This window comes from Mastigoproctus giganteus, chromosome 11, assembly GCF_048544385.1.
Source record: "Mastigoproctus giganteus isolate SK-2022 chromosome 11, ASM4854438v1, whole genome shotgun sequence".
NCBI classification, from domain to species: Eukaryota; Metazoa; Arthropoda; class Arachnida; order Uropygi; family Thelyphonidae; genus Mastigoproctus; species Mastigoproctus giganteus.
The window spans coordinates 21,476,178-21,486,784 of record NC_143585.1 but is presented as its reverse complement, the minus strand read 5'-3'; positions in this window follow the sequence as shown (position 1 = coordinate 21,486,784).

Genomic DNA, 10,607 nt, shown 5'->3' with positions numbered 1-10,607 from the left:
ACGCTATTAGATAAATTGTCTTAATTCAGTGATCATTCAGTGTATATACGACACAATATGTTCCCGGACAGACAGTCCGGGAACATATTGCGTCGTATATACACTGTTCAACATGTTCGCAATGCGGTCTAATTTGCTGATGCGCTAAAAATCATACAATAATAAAAATAGTACATTTTTCTTTCAAAAACTCAGGTCTGTATCCACAAAACGAACAAACCAACCACAAAATATTAACTTAGGTTAGATCGGTGTTAAGCGCCAAAGAAACTAAGGCTATGAGCGGTCAGTACATTATATCTGTAATTGGATATATTCTTCGGTTGGTTTTCTGTGTGCTGTACAAAACATCCTCAATTTCTGGGAGAAAAAACCATAAAATCTTGCTCGAAACAAGAAACTCGACCACGTTGTAAAAAGTCAATAATTTCTGGCGTCATTGAAGAGATTCGACCTCAGACCTTTTCCATCTGATATGGGAGGACTGTGATTATAACCACTGTGCTACCTGCTAGAGCCCAGATTACAGACACAGTATACCGCTTCTCTGCTTCTGTGGAAATTCGTATTAACTGAATCCCCAATGGAATATAAATTATCCTTTTGGGTTGGGATATGACAAAAATTTATCATTTATTTCATTAGCCCAAATTACTTATTCTGTGATTATACCCGTTTAAAAGGTGTCATTCTTCTACTCCGGTATTGCTTGCCAGAAAGACTTAAGAAGGTGTAGCATCGCTTTTGTTGACTACCCCCCTCGAATAAAAAAAGAGATTTTACAAGTCTTCCGAATTCATTTATTGTCTTTATCCTTAACCCATTTCAGTAAATTACCCAGATCATGTTCACTTTCTTTTAATCTTGGCTTCTATCAGTCCAGGTTCATTATTAGTGAAGTCATTTTCATTGGTTACATCACTGGTCGTATAATAAGTCAGCTACAATTTTCAGCTGTCCTGATCCAGCTGGTGGAGATGTTAGGAAAACATGACATGAGTTTTTACACAATTAAACCTTAGTGTTGGAATGGTTGTTAAGTTCAAGTTTGTAGTATCATACTTCAAAAAGAAATATTCATGTTGCTATTTTCGTCCTGCTGGGGATTGGTGCTGTTTACTCTTCTGGTTTTAATTCGCTCTACTAATCCGTTTGCTTCACTTGGGACCAAAACACAATTATTTCTAGGAGTTTTTGTTCTTCTCATACTCTATACTGTACACGTAGATCGTTTTGGCATGCAGCTGTCCTTTGTTGACCCATTTAATTCTCTGCGTTGTGTACAACGTGAGCGGATTTCCGGTGGACATCACCTGACCATCTCCCTACATAACTGAGCGAAAATTCGTGATTTTCTCACTCTATGAATAAGTCAGCTTTCATTTTAGCTGAAGAAATTTTAGATAGCTTCAATTTCGTACCCACTACTAGAGCTTATACCGATTATTCATATCCCTTTATGATTGCTCACATATACGCTTTAACTTTGTATACTGATTACCCAAAAAATTAGAAACCTTTTGTAATTGGCGTCCATAGATAATTGAACGCAACGTATGCAAATGTGGGTTGTCACATGGTACGATCACAAGTTTCTTTTTATTCTATAAATATTGTGCGTTTTCTTGCTGCTTCTTAGTCGATCCGGAAGTAGGGAACAGGAGTGTTGTTTTCCGATTTTCAGAAAGGTGTTACTGTTAGAGAACGCTTAGCAAGAGCCACAATTGAAAAAAAACAGGAAATTATTGGGATAAATGGAAAGGAACCATCTCAAAAGCGTGTACAATGAATGGAAGACTAGTGAAAGAAGAAGAATGAAGATCTAAAAGTCAGAAATGCGGCACAAAGTCGGTTCTCCAAAATCGAGACTACAGGAATTTCATGCGAATTGTGCATTAGAACAGAAATTCAGGGTGTGTAACAAATGACTGAAAAATTCAATTTAGGCAAATAAATATTCATTTCCTACCGAAGTATGAGTCAGTAGTTGAATAATCTGGGATTCAATAGTCATGTGCCCAATATGAAAGTTACTTCTTTCTGTAAAAGATCGCAAGATTAAGCTGAAGAGGTGTCACGACTGAATGTGGCGCGGTCCGGTCTTGGAAAAAGATCATGTGGTCTGACGAGTATCGATTTACACTTTCTTCCACGAATGGTAGTTTGAAAGTGTGGCGTGAACCCCATGAATTTAGACTGCCTCCCGTCCACCATTCAAGCAACTGGAGGTGGTATCATTGTATGGGGTATGTTCTGTTTGTAAGGCTAGGTGTGCTCATACCATTAGAAGGTCATGGCTAATGAATAGCTTTCTTTCGTATCGAACCAACTTTTACCTGGACTTCAGTTATAAAGGAAGTATAGGATTCTTTCAGAACGATAAGGCAGCTAATCACTGTGCAAAAATTGCAGCATCAGCCAAAACAAAATCCTATTTCACCTATCCATCTATTCCAATAGTTTGTCTAGTTCTTCCTAGAATTTCTTCAAACTACTGACATGCACATCAACAATTGAAATTTGTTCCAGCAACAACCACCCATTTGGCTGAGGGCAAACTTCCGCACGTCGATTCTGCAACCTTCCTTCTTCAATTTGAATTATACCCCCCCCCCCGATGCTCATAGTCTGAGCAAGAAGAAAATTCAAATCAGCATTGAGATTGCTCAAGCCATTTAAAGCCTTAAACACCTCAATCAGATAGCAGGTGCTTAGTCTCCAGACGCTGCAATTTGCGGAACTTAAGCCTTTCTTGTTACGAGCACCAGTAAGTTCTCCTCACCAAATTTGTTGCCTTTCTCTGTGCCCGTTCCAGCAGGTATATTTATCCCTCCTTAGAGCTAGACTCCTACAGACACCTAGTGCAATTCACGATACGACGGATGCAGGCTGTAATTGGGGGTAAAAAGTGTCCTTACAAAACATTGAATAAAGGTTTTTAATTTTTTGGCTAGTGAATGTATTTATTTTCCCAATGGTTGGACTTTTGCTTTAAATCTCCTGATCCTAATTTTGTTCTGATTTCCTCCTGAAATCACTATTTTCCTCTAGGCCATTATGTAGACCTCTAAAAAATTTCTGGATAAGAATGAAGTGCATTACAAATTTGTCGTAACAACGCTCAGAGCTTCCCTATGGTCAATCGGCCCACTCAACTTCCAAAAAGTCAAGAAACCAAAAGTTGAATTTATAAACAAAAACAGAAAACTTGCTTATTATCTAAATGATTTTTTGGGTTTTCTGATACCTTGCTAAATCCAGATTTCTCTCAATCTGATTTCCATATCTTTGATCATAACTTCTTGTCATGAGCCGACCTTTAATGTGCTGGCCATGAAATTGAGTTAAGTGTAAAAAACAAGTATATATTCTTTTCTTTTCTTTTATTTATTTTGCATCAGGGTTTAAAAACACTCTTGGCGAGGTCACTGTCCTGGAGAAATGTCATGGTAAATCCCTTCTTATCACACCGAATATACCCTGTTTAAACAATGCAGTTCTTTTTATTTTTTTTTTTATTGTCACCGTCCCTACCACACCTGGTTAAAAATGCCCGGATTCTAATCCCGCACAGAATGTTCATTGTCTTTTTCACTCCATTGCTGGGTTAGTCAGTCTCAGGTGTAGATGGCAAGATCCCCTTCCTGCGCTCATGGAAACTCTGGTTTTTCGTCCAGAAAACAGGTAAATTGACCAGCGGCACATGCAATTCACGGACATAATATAGTGGGGCGGATGAACTCACATTTTGGGTGGTCCTAATGAGATATCTATTATATATATTTATTAGTTTCTTTTTTATTGGTTGCTAGTACTAATGTTGTCGTAGAGATAAACAGCTGAGTTGACCATAGAACACACGCAATTTCTGTAAATTGCATGTGTTCTATGGTCAATTTGGCTGGATTCGAATCTGGACATTTTCCACCCGGCGTGCGGAGGAAAGTGACGATACCACTCTGCTACAGACGCACAGACACCAACTAAGTTAGTCGGTCTCAGGCGAGGACTGCATAGCAGGAATTTTATTGGCGTTTTCTGACGTGGATAATAAGCCACGTTGTCGGAAAACGCCCATAAAATTCTCGCGTCATTGACAGAATCCAAAAGCAGATGTTTTTCACCTAGTGTGTGGAGGACGGTAATTATAACAAGTTTTGAGAAACTAGTTTCTCAAAACCAGTCCTGTGGAGTTAATTCAAGTTTTGCGTCTCCTTTTTTCACTGTCTTGTTCCATGTGTATTTCCCTGATGTGCGGAAATTTTCAACATCCCTTTGATTCATTGGAATGCTGACACCTCTCTGGCACAAATTTTTCTGCCTGTTGTCCTTAATTAGCACGCTGAAATAATGTTACACTTATAGGCAAATATTACTCAAACTTGAAATCTCACATCAAAGCAATGATGATCATTACTTTGATGTGAGATTTCGATATACATTGTATTCGCATGCGACCTCATAGCTTCTTATTTCTGGACAAATTTCATGGAAAATCTGTTGTTGTTATAATGCGGTTTTTAGGGGCATCACTAAGGTCACATTGCTCTGTACATACTGTCTCTAAATTGCGTATGTTCTCTAATTTTCTGTTTACTGGACGAAAACCTCAGTTTCAAGAAAAACCATGCTATCTTCGCCTGAGACCAACCAATTCAGCCACATTGTGAAAAGAGACCATAAAAATTACTCACGCCATTGACGGGACTCGACCTCAAGTGTTTTCCGCCCGGTGAGTGAAGGACGGCAATTCTACCAACTGTGCTACCCAAGAGGGCAGACCATCAATGAATAACAGTAGACGTGAACGGCGGTTGGCACGTGCTGTCTGGCACAACAGACTACTCATGATCCCTCAATTAACGACAGACTACAACCGGGGTTAACAGAGAAATATTCCGAGCTCACCATCCACTGGATGTTCTTGCTGATAGACCTATTGAGTATGCGACTCGTTTACGTGCCCACGTTGACCGACTCATCAACACCTCCACCTGCAATGAGCACAGCAATAACATCTCTGGACATTGGATGTTATAGCTTTGTCATGCCAATTTACAGGTGCGTATTAGATGGGAAGTAGGTGAATATCTGCAATCAGACTGTACGGTTGAACGAAAACCATCCAGGTCAGGAGCAGTGGTATCACTGCTACTGGTTTGGGGGATGTTTTCATTGATGTCACTAGGCCCGTTGATATCACTGAATGATCCAACGCTCAACAACCTCACCTTCAGATTCTACCATTGTTTCGGACTAAGTTTTCTCATACATGGTGACCATATATCCAGATGGCACTGGACTCTCTCAAGAAGACAACGCTACGTGTCACAAGGTCCACATTGTGCTGAAATGATTAATCTCAAAGCATTTATTGTGCTCCGTGCTCCTCTAGCCGACAAATTCCAAAGACATCAATCCCATCGAACATTTGTGGGATGCGGTGGAGGGAGATTCGCCAGTTCCTGTTAGGGTTTCTCTCCGTTGTCGAATTCCGGGACGTCCATCTGTCCAGCTGGTTCAGGACAGAAGGACATTCTGGAGGAGACCTACACCTGAGGACACTTACAGTCTCTTGTAGTCGGTGCCACACAGCGTGCAAGCAGGTATCCAAGCGAAAGGCGGACCAGCACGCTATTGGGTAGTCATAATATTTTGGCTCATGAGCGTACATACTAATATTAATTCCTAAGGCCATGTATTGATATTAGGAATTAATATTAGTACAATGGAAATAATTAGGAATTAATATTAGTACAATGCACGAGCTAATAGGGCAGCCACCCGGGGCGCCATTCTTACAGGAGCGCTGGAAGCTGAATAGCAAAGGAAGGATTTTACAAATTCTAAGCCTAACACAACTTGCGGCCATAGAATAAAGTTACGGCATCTGAAATATTCCATTATGTTCCTTGGAGATGTTGCAATTATTGCCTCTAAACTTTTTTTTTTTCTATTTCAAACTCACAATAGTAGTAGTAGTAGAAGTAGTGGCATGTGATGCAAGAAAGCAAATGTATGAGCTTATGCAGCATCAGCCAACAAAAAAAAAAAAAAAAAAAAAATCACACCATTCCCTCCAAATGCCTGTCCAGTTCCTCCTTAAATTTATTCAACCTATCAACTTCCACAACAACGGATGGAAGTTTGTTCCAGCAATTAACCACCCGCTGGCTAAAGGCAAATTTCTGCACATCTATTCTACATCTGTCTTTTATTAATTTGAATTTATGCCCCCTTAGGTTCGTAATCTGAACAAGTGGAAGGATCCCATCAGAATCAGCGTGCTCAACCCACTCAAGGCCTTATATACCTCAATCAGATCACCACGCAGGTGCCTAGTCTCCAGCCACTGCAATTTGCAGAACTTAAGCCTCTCTTGGTAAGAGGATCCCTTCATTCCCCTCACCAATCTTGTTGCCCTTCTCTGTACACGCTCAAGTAAATCTACATCCTTCCTAAAATGAGGCCTCCAGACCTGTACGCAGTACTCAAGGCGTGGCCTGACCATTGCCTTATACAGAGGGATGATCACCTCCTTTTCCCTGCTAGCAAAATTCCTCTATATCATTGACAAAACCTCATGACCTGCCCTGGCAGCCTGTCTGCATTGCTCAGAAAACTTCATATCTGCCTGCACAATTACTCCCAGGTCTTTTTCATTTTCTACCACTTTAAGTGTAGTACCACACAGTTGGTACGTTTCTCTGGGGTTACTTCTACCCATATGCAGTACTTTGCATTTGTCAAGGTTAAACTTCAGTTGCCACTTCTTAGCCCATCTGCCCAAATTATCTAGATCCTGTTGCAATGTCGAACTTCCGTCGACATATTAGATTAGAAGAGACGTTCGCCTTTGTTCAGGAGAGATAAAGCATGTTCAGTCAAGATAGCGTCTTGTGCCAAGGAGAGGCCATCAAAGGGGCCAGAAATAATCTTTCTTCCCGGGAATACCTTATTCTTGTCTTGGTCAATGGTTGACAGTATTTGTTAACTCGATTTGTTTACTTATTGGGTGAACTTTTTACAGTATCTATACACTTGCGGTTGTAAGCATATACCGTATATATTTCTTTTTTTATTGAGACGCCAAAAACAAAACATCTGGGTGTGACGATGTCCATCACTTAGTCTTAATCATGATCTCTGAAGCAAGTTGCTGCCATCACTGAAGCTTGCTTCAGAACTGGCTAGATAAACGGATGGGCTGGTATCAAGACGTATGTGTATGGGTAGCAGTAACCTTAAAGTAATGTACCAACTATGTGGTACCACACTCAGGGCAGTGGAAATTAAAAAGACCTGGGGTAATTGTACAGTCAGATTTGAGGTTTTTTGAGCAGTGCAGACGGCTGCTAGAGCAGCTCAAGGGATCTTGTCAGTGTTATACAGGAAATTTACTAGCAGGGAGAAGGAAGTGATTATCTCCTTGTGTAAGGCAATGGTCAGGTCACGCCTTGATACTCGTCTGGAGGCCACATTTTAGGGATACAGAACTGCTGGGACGAGTACAGAGAAGGGCAAGGAGTTTGGTGAGGACACAAAGAGTTGGTCTTAACAAGAAAGGCTTAATTTCTGCAAATTGCAATGTCTGGAGAGTAAGCACCTGGGAGGTGATCTGATTGAGGTGTATACGGCTTTAATTAGTTTGAACAGACTGAATGCTGAGGGAATTCTCCATTTTGCTCAGATTATCCACCTGAGGGTGTAATAAATTGAAATTGAGGAAAGACAGTTGTAGAATGTGCAAAAATTTGCCCTTTGACAGTGGGTGGCTGATTGCTAGAACAAACTTTCATCTGTCGTTGTAGAGCATTAGTAGAGGCATTTGATGCAACAAAGCAAGCTTATGCAGCATCAGCCAAAAAAAATAAAGTAAAATAAATAAATAAAAAATAACCACTTCCACTTCACCCCTCTGTTCGTTCGAAATACCTGTCCAGCTGAGCCTTAAACTTATTTAGGCTATCAACTTCCACGACAATGGATGGAAGTCTGTTTCACCTACCAACCACCCGCTGGCTAAAGGCAAATTTCCGCACATCTATCCTACATCTGTCTTTCCTCAATTTGAGTTTGTGCCCTCTCAGGTGATTATTCTGAGCAAGAGGAAGAATCCCATCAGCATTGAGCATGCTCAAACCATTCAAGGCTTTGTACACCTCTATCAGATCACCTCGCTGGTGCCTAGTCTCCAGACACTGTAATTTGCAAAACTTAAGCCTTTCTTCGTGAGAGCACCCCTTTGTTCCATTCACTAATCTTGTTGCCCTTCTCTGTACTCGTTCCAGCAGCTCTACATCCTTCTTGAAATGAGGCCTCCAGGCCTGTATACAGTACTCTAGGTGTGGCCTGACCATTGCCTTATACAAGGGAATAATCACCTCCTTATCCCTGCTAGAAAAATTCCTATATATCATTGACAATACACCATGAGCTACTCTTGCAGCCCGTCTGCACTGCTCAGAGAACTTCATATCTGCCTGCACAACCACCCCCAGGTCCCTTTCATTCTCTACCACTGTCAGTGTAGTACCACAGAGTTGATACTTTGCTCTGGGGTTGCTGTTTCCCATATGTAGTTCTTTACATTTGTCAATGTTAAACTTCATTTGCCACCTCTCAGCCCATCTGCTCAACCTTTCCAGATCCTGTTGCAGTAGCATAGTGTCAGTAGTGTCCTTGACACCCCTGCCAACCTTCGTATCATGTGCAAACTTGGACATTAAGCTTGATATATACCATCAATATCATTTATAAATACAGAAAACAATAAAGGACCCAATACTGAACCCTGAGGGACTCCACTAATAACATTAGTACACGATGAGCAGTGTCCATTGATAGAGAAGAAAGAAAGAGAGAGAGAGAGAGAGAGAGAGAGAGAGAGAGAGAGAGAGAGAGAGAGAGAGAGAGAGAGAGAGAGAGAGAGAGAGAGAGAGAGAGAGAGAGAGAGAGAGAGAGAGAGAGAGAGAGAGAGAGAGAATCACTAAAAAAGGGAAGAATGATGATATCGAGCTGATGACCCACCAGATGTGAGCCCCTGGGGTGAAAATTGGGAGGCAGGGGCAGTAAACAAACTTGTTCTAAGCGCCATGTATGCGAACACACCAGGAGTCGAGAAACAGTACTCAATATAACAAACATACCACCCTATGCACCCACACTTACCACACTGCCAGCATTGGCACATGTCTCATACAGATGTACAGTGGCTAATTGGGGGAAATACTGGAGAGTGCCATGAAACCTAAATACATTTTGGCATTTTATCCTTTCTGTATCTGACAACAAACTTACCACAGACATCACAAGATACAAATATACAAGAATTTTGCTAGTAGGGAAAAGGAGGCGATTATCCTTTTGTATAAGGCAATGGTCTCGGCTACACTTTGAGTACTGCATACAGGTCTGGAGGCCTCATTTCAGGTAGGAAGCAGAGTTTATAGAACAAGTACAGAGAACGGCATCAAGTTTGGTGAAGGGAAAGAAAGGGTTCTCTTACCAAGAAAGGCTTAAGTTCTTCAAACTGCAGCGTCTGGAGACCAGGCACCTGCGAAGTGAGCTGATTGAGACGTATAAAGCCTTGAATGGGTTGAGCAGGCTCAATGCTGATGGCATTCTTCCCTTTTGTTCAGATTACGAACCTGAGGAGGCATAAATTGAATTTGAGGAACGACAGTTGTAGAATAGATGTGCGAAAATTTGCCTTTAGTCGGGGGGAGGTAATTGATTGCGAAACAAATTTCAATCTATTGTTGTGGAAGTTGATAGTTTAAATGAATTCAAGGAAGAACTGAACAAACGTTTAGAGCGAATGGAATGAATGTGTGAAATGAGTTTTTTTTTTTTTTTTTTGACTGATGCTGTATAAGCTTCCTTTCTTGCATCATATGCCTTTACTAATGCTAATATGCTCACCGTTATTTCACGTGCAATTATTCCAGATTGCCTTCAAATTGACAAAAATGTCTCCTAGTGAACCTTTAGAGAGAGTTTAGCTAAATGAATTTACTGAAACTTACTAACATACGTGTTGTAACTTTCCTAACGCCTGAGAGCATACCTGAAATGCTTTAGGCAGGAGGGTTGCGAGTTACAGTCCCCCTACCAGAACGGCCTCCGTAGCCGAGCGGGAGTGCAGTAGCACACGCCCTTTATGTAGACAGGGGTTCCAGCCCCTGACTGCTAAATACGGTCTATCTGCCAACCCGCACTGGACTAGCGTGGCAGATTATGGTCCATTTTCTTCCGCATGAATTGTTGAGGAGGCTTCCATCCTGCCCCTAGCCCTTTTTTTTTTTACCAGGACTTAAGTGAACTTGCTTGAGTCCCAATTCAAGAGAATGGGCCTTAAATTGATGGGATTAATAATTTTAATTAATTGAGACTATTATTAAGATTAATAATCTTAATAATAGTCTTAATTAATAGTAGTGATTAAGGATCTTAATCTCAGCATGAGCAGTAGAGTCACATATTTTTATTAGGTATGTTTCTTATGCATTTTGATTATGCGTATATATCGATGTACGATTTTGGACTACTCCAAGCTCATTCGTATAATTCTATAATATCAGAACAAAATACCTATAAGTTTATGC